The sequence below is a fragment of the Canis lupus genome, chromosome 4 (genome assembly GCF_011100685.1).
Source record: "Canis lupus familiaris isolate Mischka breed German Shepherd chromosome 4, alternate assembly UU_Cfam_GSD_1.0, whole genome shotgun sequence".
NCBI classification, from domain to species: Eukaryota; Metazoa; Chordata; class Mammalia; order Carnivora; family Canidae; genus Canis; species Canis lupus.
In genome coordinates this window covers 5217561-5228144 of record NC_049225.1, presented here as the reverse complement: position 1 = coordinate 5228144, position 10584 = coordinate 5217561, and the positions used below count along the sequence as shown (strand labels likewise).

Sequence of the window (10584 nt, the reverse complement as noted above, 5' to 3'; positions counted from 1 at the left end):
CAAGAAGCTGGAGCAGAAGGAACATGTGATCCTACCATGGCGGGCGATGTCTCTGGGGACTGGGAGATGGCCCGGGTGCTGAGCTCCTGGCGAACCATCAGGATCACAGTTCAGGGGGAGAATGGAGGCCCTGGCTTTCGACATTTTGGGGGCTGGATGCCAAGTGTACAGAATGCTCCTTCTTTTATTGACATAAAAATATTTTGTTTATATTTGACATGCATTTGACATATAATATTGTGTCAGTTTAAGGCATACAACATGTTGATTTGATACATTAATATATTATAATATGACTGCCATTGTGTTTAACACCTATCATATCACATAGTTATCATTTCTTTTTTGTGGTAAGAGCAATTAAGATCTAGTCTTGTAGCAAGTTTGGTAAATATAATACAATATTGTTGTCTATATTCACTATACATTTTATCAGATATCCAGGATTTACTTATCTGCTAGTAGCAAGTTTGTACCCTTCAATAACCTCTTTCCTATTTCCCCACCTCACCCCCAACCTGTGGTAACCAACTTTTTACTGTGTTTGCATGAGTTTGGCATTTTTATATTCCACAAATAAGTGATATTACACAGTATGTGTCTTTCTCTGATATTACACAGTATGTGTCTTATCTCACTTAGCATAATTGTCCTCAAGTTCCATCCATGTTGTTGCAAATAGCGGGATCTCCTTCTTCTCATGGCTGAATAATACTCTAGTGTCTGTGTGTGTGGTGGGGGGGTTCTTTATCCATTCATTTGTTAACAGGCAAGTAGCTTGTTTCCATATCTTGACTATTGTTATTAATAGAACAATAAACACTGGGATTGTGTATACCTCTTCTATATCCTCTTGATTTCTCTTGAGTATATACCCAGAAATGGAATTACTGAATCATACTATATTTTTAATTTTTTTTTGAGGAACTTCCATAGTGGTTGAACCAATTTACACACCCACTAACAGTGCACAGGGTCTTTCCCCCACATCCTTGCCAACTTGTTATCTCTTGTGTCCTTGATACCAGCCATTCTGACAGGTGTGAGGTGCCATCTCATTGTGGTTTTGATTTGCATTTCCCTGATGATGAGTGACATTAAGCATCTTTTCCTGTACCTGTTGGCCATTTAGATGTCTTCTTTGGAAAACCATCTATTTCATTCCTCTGTCCATTTTTTTAGTCAAATTCTTTAGGGGATTTTTTGGGGGGGTCATTAAGTTGTACAAATCCTTTATACATTTTGGATATTAACCTCTTATCAGATACATGGTTTGCTAATGTCTTGTCCCATTCTACAGGTTGTCTTTCCATTTCCATACTGTCAATTATTTCCTTTGCTGTGCAGAAGCTTTTAAGTCTGATACAGTCCTACTGCACCAAAAACAAGTTTTGCTTTGTTTTCATTGGCACTTATGCAAAAAATTATTGCCAAGACCGACATCAAGGAGTTTCTCCTCCATTTTCTTCCAGGAATTTTAGTTTGGGATCTTATGATCCATTTTGAGTTAATTTTTGTGAATGGTGTGAGACAGCAACCCAATTTCATTTTTCTGAATGTGCCCACCCAGTTTTCCCAACATCTTTGTTGAGGACTATCCTTTCCACATTGGGTGTTCTTGACTCCCTCATCAAATATTAGTTGACCACATACATGAGGGTTTACTTCTGGGCTCAGAATCCTTCTAATTCCTGCTTTGCCACTGTTCTCCTACAGCATGGCATCTGCTGCAGAGATGGTTTCTCATGGACCCAGAGTGTTCTTCGAGAGGCTTAGGCACATCCAGGAGCAGCTCCAACTACCCTCCCACCTCTTGAAAGCCACATGTGAGCAGAGAACAGCTGGGAAGTTCTTTGAGCATTGCAAGGCTATAAATAGAAACTGGAACTTCAAGTTCTTCATTTGATCGGATTCCTTCCCCAGACCACTTAGAGGATGACAAAGGATGGCTGTGCATATGACACTGAAACGTTGCTGCCACGTGCTTATACTACACACACACACACAAATATACACACGCACTTAATGATCTCTGAGGGATGTCATTTTAATCTGCTTCCCTTAGAAATAAAGTTATTGTATTAGTTTGGTAGGGCTGTGGCTTAGTCCATTTGGGCTGTTACAACAAAAATGCCATAGACTAGGAGTCTTCTCAACAACAAATATTTTTAAAAATAAATTAAAAAACACAAATATTTACTGCTCAAATATTTATTCTGGAAACTGGGAAATCCAAGATCCAGGCACTAGGAGATTTGGTGCCTGGTGAGAACCTGCTGCCCAGTTCATAGATGATGACTTCTTGCTATGTCCTCACACGGCCAAGGAGTGAGGGACCTCTGTGGGGTCTTTTCTGTAACGGCACTAAACCTATTCATGAGGGCTCTATTCTCTTAGCCTCATAACCCCCAAAAGCTCTACCTCCTATCACCATCTCACTGAGGATGAGGTTTTTAACATATGAATTTTGCGGTTGAGAGGCTGGGGACATAAACATGCATGCAGTCCACAGCACCAGCTGACCTCTAGGACTTCGAATTCCTGTAAAGGGAAGCCATTCTTTTCATTCCACACTTAAATATAGGTTAAATACTTTAAAACTCTTTTCCTGTGAAACTCAATTTCAAGGTAGCTATAAGAACAGTTATCCTTGGTATCTATCTGTCTCTGTATTTGGGAGCCCCTTGATGTGGTCATACTCACTGCATTTCTACCAGGAGGACTCCCAGCCACCCACCCATGAGCCTCCTTGTACAGGTAAAGGAAATGTTAACTCAGCATTCTGGAAACCAGGGTCAGGTCTAGAAGCCTGTTTCTAGAAGCCTGATGGGGGAGGAGGGTTCTCTGAGCCCCTCTGGATCAGCCTCACTGACCCCTGCCAAGCACACCTTCCAGGAAGGAGAAGGGCATGGGTGCTCAAGGGGCATGTGGGAACCAAGCTCTCCCAGTGGAGGATACCACCACTGGAAAAGAGCCATCCCTGCTCTGTGCCTGGATGGCCTGGTCAGTGAAATGCAGGTAACAGACTTGATTTCTCTCATTGTCATTCTTGAGGTGGGTTAAGAACCCATTAGGGGCACCTGGGTGGCTCAGTTGCTTAATCATCTGCCTTCAGCTCAGGTTGTGATCCCAGAGACCTGGGACTGAGCCCTGCATTGAGCTCCCTGCTCAGTGGGGAGTCTGCTTCTGCTTCTCCCTCTCCCTCTGCCTTTCCCCCAGTTTGTACGTACTCTCTCTCTCTTTCGCTCTCATATAAATAAATGAAATCTTTAAAAATAAAAAAAGAAATTAATTAATTAAAGAAAAAGAACCCTTGGGCAGCCTGGGTAGCTCAGCAGTTTAGCGCCACCTTCAGCCCAGGGCCTGATCCTGGGGACCCGGGATCAAGTCCCACATTGGGTTCCCTGTATGGAGCCTGCTTCTCCCTCTGCCTGTGTCTCTGCCATTCTCTCTCTCTCTCTCTCTCTCTCTCTCTCTGTCTCATGAATAAATAAAATCTTTACAAAAAAAAAAAAAAAAAGAACCCACTAAAGACACATCCAAGTGCTTGATGGAAATATGAGTGAGCTACAGGGAACAGGACTTGAGCTGAGGGCAGGTAGTACTGTGTTCCAAGGAAGGAATTCCAGGGAAGGTTTCTTCCTCCTGTTGTGTCCTCCCTCTTTCCACAAATGGTTCTTGGTCTTGAGCATCTTGTGCTAGATGCTGGGGCCCAAATGATCAAAACAGAGGGCCCACTCTCAGGGTCCTTTACCACTAGACCATAGAGTCCTCCCAAAATCATCTGGCCTCCTGTAATCCTGGGCCAGCTGCCCATGTGCAGAGGGCCCTGAGAAGCCAGTCCCAGTCCCCAAGCAACTGAAAATAAGGATCACATGTCACCTGCCAGCTGCCGCTCGGGCAGATGGACTAGCTGCTCCCGTAGAACCGGGGCAGGCCTCTGATTCATTACAGCGAACAGAACCACAGGGCCTTGAGGGGGAAGTGTCATACAAGGCAGTGAGGCCAAAGATCTCCCCAGACAGGACAGAAAACTGAGGACCCCAGCTGAGGTCAGACCTCTCCACTCTCCCGAGAAGCCAACCTGCATCCCAGGCCCTCTGTCAAAACCAGGTCGATTTCCACTGCCTAGTAATCTCATTTATGAGGTTATTTTATGGTCACAAGTTGGAACTGAACGCACACTGAAATGCACGCAAATCATGGCAAGAGCAAAAAATTCTAATCTCCCTCCAGCGCTTCCAGGGCCTTTTCTCCCGAAACTACCTGCCTCAGCACAGTTCCCACAGGTTAATGACTGCTGTGGCGGAAATTGCACTGATTTATATCCACTCTCATCCACTCGAGGCAAGCCCTGCAGGACAGGTGTGGGTTAACCCGCTGGCCCTTCTGCGGACAGGTGAGGGGGTGTGGCTGTGCCCCCCCAACACCACTTCCCTAAGCCTATCACACGCAGTGACTCAGCGGCGGGGATCCAGTTACCTGTCACCTGGACTTCACACATCTGATACTCTTCCCACCTGCTCCTCACAGCAGCAGCGGGGGCCGAGCTCAAGGCCTGCTATTTAATTTGGCCCCTTTGAAAGGTTCCATCCATACCTGGTGAGCTCATCAGTTACAATGAAAGCTACCTCTCTTCCCCTTCTGAGTACCAGGCTTTTTATAATGACTGGCTCCAGAGGTAATTTCAAAATCTGGCTAGCTCACGCAGGAGCCAGCGGCCTCCAGAGCCTGGAGGCCAGGTCTGCATTTGAAGGCAGGGTGAGTTACAAAACAGGATCCCTTCCTTTAAGGGAAAGCAGATAGAAATCGCTATGTAGGACTAGCCCCTGGGGCTCTGAAGATAGAGTTCTGGGTTCTCCTGTTGCACGGGATTTGAGAGCTGGCTGGCCCTGGGTCCCCCTGCGTGTGTAACAGGGCACCTCCTAGGCCTGAGAAAAGGAAGTCCGTAATCCATACATTGATATGCAAATGTGTGTTTACCCAGGTGAGGCGCATTGTGAGGTGCACCTGGAGCAGGTTCCCAGCCTGCACCTCACCTTTATTGGAGTGTTCCTATTTCACTGGGCTACCCCAAAGATGGCTTGGAAAGTTCTGCTCACACACCACTGCTGGTCTACAAAACCTTTCCCTGAGCAGCTGTTTAACCAACAAACTAATATTATTTAGTTTGCACTAGTATATGTGGTCATTAGGTGCTTTTGATTATAACAATGGCAAGAACATCACATCTAGATAGCACCTATCCTGGAAGATCCTCAATGGTGCTGAGTAATAAGCACCATTATAATACTTATTTATAATAAGTATTGTATTACGTACTGATGACAGACCAGATGCCACTGCATTTTCTCTGTGAAAGGGGCTGAACAACTCTGCACTGACAACCATGCTGAGGACCCCAGGATTCGTTCTTTCCCAGCATTTATTCACCCGCTATGGTTGGTTTCTTTCAAGCTCTCGAAGGTGGGGACTGCCTCAGTTAGCTTTCCACAGCTGGGCTGAGCAGTGTCTGGCCTAGTAAGTGCTCAGTGACATCTGGGGTAGGAGTGAGCGAGTACAGGTACATATGGATGGACAAAGGAACAAAGTCGATCCCATGGGCCAAGCTGCAACCACCAGTGAACCCCATTAGATGAGAGTCAGAGGAAGGTGTCTACTTCCTGGGAGCCATCTGAACATGCAGAATGGAGTCAAGTATCTGCAGAGGCATTTGGCACACAACATGCGGCATATTTTATGACCCGTTTATAGAGATCTTCCTGGAAGAAAAAAAAGGGTTGAGGACTCAGGAAGTGTAAGCAATGAGTCACCTGGTTAGCTAATCACAGGAGTTACACACATTTGGCTCCAGGATGAAGTCCACCCAGGTGTTATCCAGTACCCTGACAGACGCGGGGGACGCAAGCAGCAGGGCCCGGCCCAAACCCCCCGCCGATGTGTACTTCCTTCACATGCTGCTCTGATGGGGGCTGCACACCCAGGCGCCATCACTCCTCAAGCTGCTGATGCATCATCCGCTGGCTTGTGCTGTGGCTAACAGCACGACCAGCGCCCAGGCTTCCCTGGGTGTGTGACAGCTGCCTGTGCCTGGAGCAGCACAGGAGGCAGACCTGCCCGCCCTACAGTGGGCCCACCCACCCATCCACCTGCACCCATCCCCCCAACTCCCATTACCACCCACTCCCACCCAGGAGTGTTAACAAATGCACTCTCCCAAATGGACGCTTTGTGGGCTCAACTTTGTGGTTTAATCACATATCCTACCTTAGACACATCCCCAAAGGGTGCTATTCTCTTCCTCAGCCATCGCCCCAATAAACAAACACAGCTGCTACTGCCCTTACCCATCGCAGACCCAAACCGCATCAAGGACTCCTGGACCGCCTTTATAAACAGCTCTGCGCATCCCACGTCCCACTTGCAAGTGTCACCTGGAGAGAGGACAGGTGCTGAATGGCATGGAGAGAACCATGGTGCCCCTACCGTTCACTTAACGCTCTCGGCTGCGTTACCCTATCGCATGTGTTTCCTTCAGCAAACTGAAGCCCCAGGAGGTTCAGGGTCAGTCTGTGACAGCGCCCAATCAAGCTCAGCTCCTCTGCCCAAAGAAAGGAAGAGCAGTCAACCACCCCAGGAAAGGGGAAAAGAGCTCTGTGTGTCTCTTGGGTCCCTGTCAGATATATTCTTTGATTGTGATTAGCTGTGATGAGGCCTAAGGACAGGGCCAAGGACATTTGCTTCTTGGGACAACCCTGGAAATATCTGAGGTCTCAGCTCAGCACGTTTGTTGAAGGTCTACAGTGCTACACACTGTGCTAGAAAGCAGGGTGTACAGATGCAGTTCGCTGCCTGAGGAACGGGAGAACAGCGGAAAAACATTCATGACAACAGAGTAATAAGGAAATGAGAGGTCTGCACGCACTTCAGAGGACTTCCACTGACTCTGCCTCATGCAAGAATCTGTCTTGGGAGGAAGCTGTAGTGACTCTGGGTAAGGATTTTGCAGGATGAATAGGAGTTCGTCAGGCAGATGAGAAGTCAGGAGGTGTCCCTGGCAAAGGGATCCATACCTATCAAGGTGTCCCTGCCAAAGGAACCCATACCTATCAAGGCAGCACGTATGACCGAGAACCAGATGCCAGGGACACAAGTTGTTCAGCACTTCTAGATCTCAGTGTGGTAAGAAATGGGGCCCAGGCGATGGAGCCAGCTTCACATGTCCTGCTAGAGGCTGGGGTGTGACTCCCAACTAATCAGGAGTCATGGAACATTTCTACAGAGGCGCACATGGTCAGGTTGCTGCTTTCATTGATCTGGATGGAGTTTCAAGGGAAAAGAGATGTGAGCAAGGGGGCTAATAGATCAGCCATTGCATAGTCCAGACAGGAGAGATGTGGGACCAGCCTGGGTGCAGAGCTGGTAAGGGGTGCTGACTCAGGAGCACCTGCGTGCAGCCGCAAGTGTCAAGTGCCAAGAGGGCCAGATGAGTAGCCTGAGCAGAAGTATTGTCAGTGGCACCGAGGAGGGCAATAGGTGAGGGGGTTGCAGACAGGACGGCAGACTACTCCCGGTCAGCAGGGCAAGCTGTGCGGAGAAGAAAGAGGGGGGTCCTGCAGAGTCACAGAGGACATTTCCTGAGGATGTGAGAGAGCCATGGGGAGAGAGGGGTGGCTGCCCCCCAGGCACGGTGAGGCCAGGACGCTAGTGATTGGTCTGGCCGTGCAGAGGACAAGGCAGCTCGTTGTCGTTCCTGGAGCAAGTAGGACACGGTGCATGTGGGCTAAGATGATGCAGGAAACTGGGACAAAGCGGACCAAGAAGTTAAGGACTAGGTTTCATTCTCCTTTATTGAGAAATGGTTATCTAGGTAATTAGGTGGCATTTTTTGAAAGACTAGGTAAAACAATCTTTAGAAAGACAAACTAGTAGGATCTCTGGATGGCTCAGTGGTTTGGTGCCTGCCTTCAGCCCAGGGCCTGATCCTGGAGATCCGGGATTGAGTCCCACGTGGGGCTCCCTGCATGGAGCCTGCTTCTCTCTCTGCCTGCATCTCTGCCCCTCTCTCTCTCTCTGTGTGTCTCTCATGAATAAATAAATAAAATCTTTAAGAAAAAAAGAAAGACAAACTAGGAGCTCAGTCAGTTGGGTGTCTGACTCTTGATTTCAGTTCAGGTCATGATCTCAGGGGTCATGAGATGGAGCCCCTCGTCCCGCTCTGTGCTCAGCAAGGAGTCTGCTGGAGATTCTCTCCCCCTCTGCCTCTGCCCCTCCCCCCATTTACACGCTCTAAATAAACAAACAAACAAATAAATAAATAAATCTTAAAAAGGAAAAAAAAAAAAGACAAACTAATCCTGAGTGTAATATGGTCATCTCTATCCATATGGTTTGTACATACATTGACTGCATGCCAACTGCCGTGGTGAAAGCATGTCCTTCTTGGCTCTGACAACATTGAATTATTTTACTAAGATTTTTCAAAGCCATCAAAACAACAGGTTTTAGCAGATAAAACCACCAAACATCAAACACTGTGTAGACTTTGGCCACTCCTATTTGAAATAATTAAAATCCATAAACACAGAACACAAACTGCTGCTCACGTGAGGAAAAAGGCTGCTGCTATCTTGGTACCTGTTCTTACAAACACCACCAAGCTCAAGAACCAGAAACAAACTTCAACGTCCTCAAGGCGAAGCATCTCCCACCAGGGAGAGCCAAGTAAAAATGCTTTTGGAGACAGAAGTTTGAGGGCATTGTGAAGACTTTGATATGCTGAGAAATTTCAAGCTTGAAAGAACAAGAGGCAAGAAGAAATAAACATATTCGGTATTTTAAAGAATCAAAGCATAAATGAAACTGCTCATTTGACCAAAGAGGAGATTCACAAAAGCTTTGGTGGGTGGGTTGAATCCAAAGTGGAAAGCACACAGCCACAGGCTTTCAAGCCATCCCTAGCTGAGAACAGGAGTCCTACAGAAGGTTGTAGGGTGGTGAGTAGAGCTGGGTCCACACTGTGGGTCCCCTCCATCAAATGTTCCCCTCTGCAGAGCATAGTACAGGCACTGCACAGACACAGGTTCCACCATCCAATGGCACAAATGACATGGCCCCAGTAATACCAATGCTTGGTCCTGAGTGTAGCAAGGCAGCCCCTCCCACTCCTCCCCACCAGCAGTACTGGGATGAGAAAGACTGGGGGTGGGAGGGAGCATGTCGAATGGCACTCAAATCCCCCAGAGCTAAACCCACCCTGCAGGAAGTCATACCGCTATTGCCCTGGAGGCAGCCTCTGGGCAGGTTTCGACTCTGGACTCCAGAAGCCTGCTGTCCGATTGCCATGTCCTCTTAGCAGGACAACTGGGAGCAGGGGAGAGGAAAGGAAGAAGATTCCAGGGGATGTGACTGACTCCTGAGAAGGCGGAAGCCACAGATGCCATGGCAGGCCAGGAGCCAAAAGGCCCAGCATGCTTTGGGCCCGGGGGGAAGTGGGGGACACAAGGTCTCGGGGAAGGAGCTAAGGACTTGAGGACTTCCCAGCCCAATCATTTTCCTCTTCGAAAGGTTCTTTGTACAGCTTTAGGTCAAAGGCAGGTTTTGGACAAAAGAGAGGCTGTTCCATCCCCAAAGCGAGTACTTGTCGGAACAAGTCCCTTGCCAGAACGCCGACTGGGGAGGGCATGGAGCAGTGGGATGACCCTGCGGTCCTCGGGCCCTGGCAGGGCACCAGAGTACCTCCCCGCTCTGAATCAGAAGAAGGGCATTCTTCTACTATTACCAGCTCCTCCGCCAGCACCAAAACAAGCCATGCCTTTCTCTTTCCCACGTTCCTGGGTCAAGAAGCAGGTGTGGTCTATTGCAGCAGGTTTACATCAACGGAAAGCACATTCCCGGGCTCCTCGATCCAATCGACACGTGCAGTTTCTGAGGCTGCTACGCCTGACCTCCCGGGCCGTCACTGTTTACTCATCTGCACAACCCACTCAGCCATCAGATAACAACCAAGCAACTTGGGATGGGCCTCCCACTCGGCCCAGCAGGAGGCCGCAGGGGTCCAGGAGCTCACAGGCTGCCCCGTGCTAGTGACGGCACCTGAGAGCCTCTGCTTGTACGACCCTGTCCCTCCTGGTGTCCACCTCCACATCAATACCGGGTCGCATTCATTCATTCATTCAATAGATAGATATTGTGTGTCCCCAGCAGGCTCCCTGCCAGGTGCTGAAGCTGTGATGGTGAGCTAAACTACGCATGGCCCCATACCTACATTTTATTTATTTATTCATGAGAGACACACAGAGAGAGGAAGAGATATAGGCAGAAGGAAAAGCGGGCTCCCTGCAGGGAGCCCAGTGCGGGACGCGATCCCAGGACCACGGGGAGCTACCCAGGTGCCCACCTCCTGGAGCTTTTATTTTAGTGAGAGGGGGCATTAGAAGCAAGCAGGCAAACAAATAATAGTTTCTGGTCATGGTAAGTGCCCAAGGGAACATCTAGACTGGCAGGGGTCAGCTCACGTTCCTCAGGAAGGGCTCTCTCTGGGAGGGACACTGGAGCTGAGGCCAGCACCTAAGGCCTGAATAA

General features: G+C 48.4%; 1 long non-coding RNA gene across 1 annotated transcript; it reads right to left on the bottom strand.

Annotated features, from left to right (window-relative positions):
• Nucleotides 1-5260: 5260 nt before the first annotated feature.
• On the bottom strand, nt 5261-9471 carry LOC100687994. Its single transcript, XR_005357752.1, has 3 exons — nt 9273-9471; nt 6348-6434; nt 5261-5762 (listed from the first exon to the last, which is right to left on the bottom strand). It is a non-coding gene; the product is annotated as an uncharacterized LOC100687994 (long non-coding RNA).
• Between the last annotated feature and the right edge of the window lie 1113 nt (nt 9472-10584).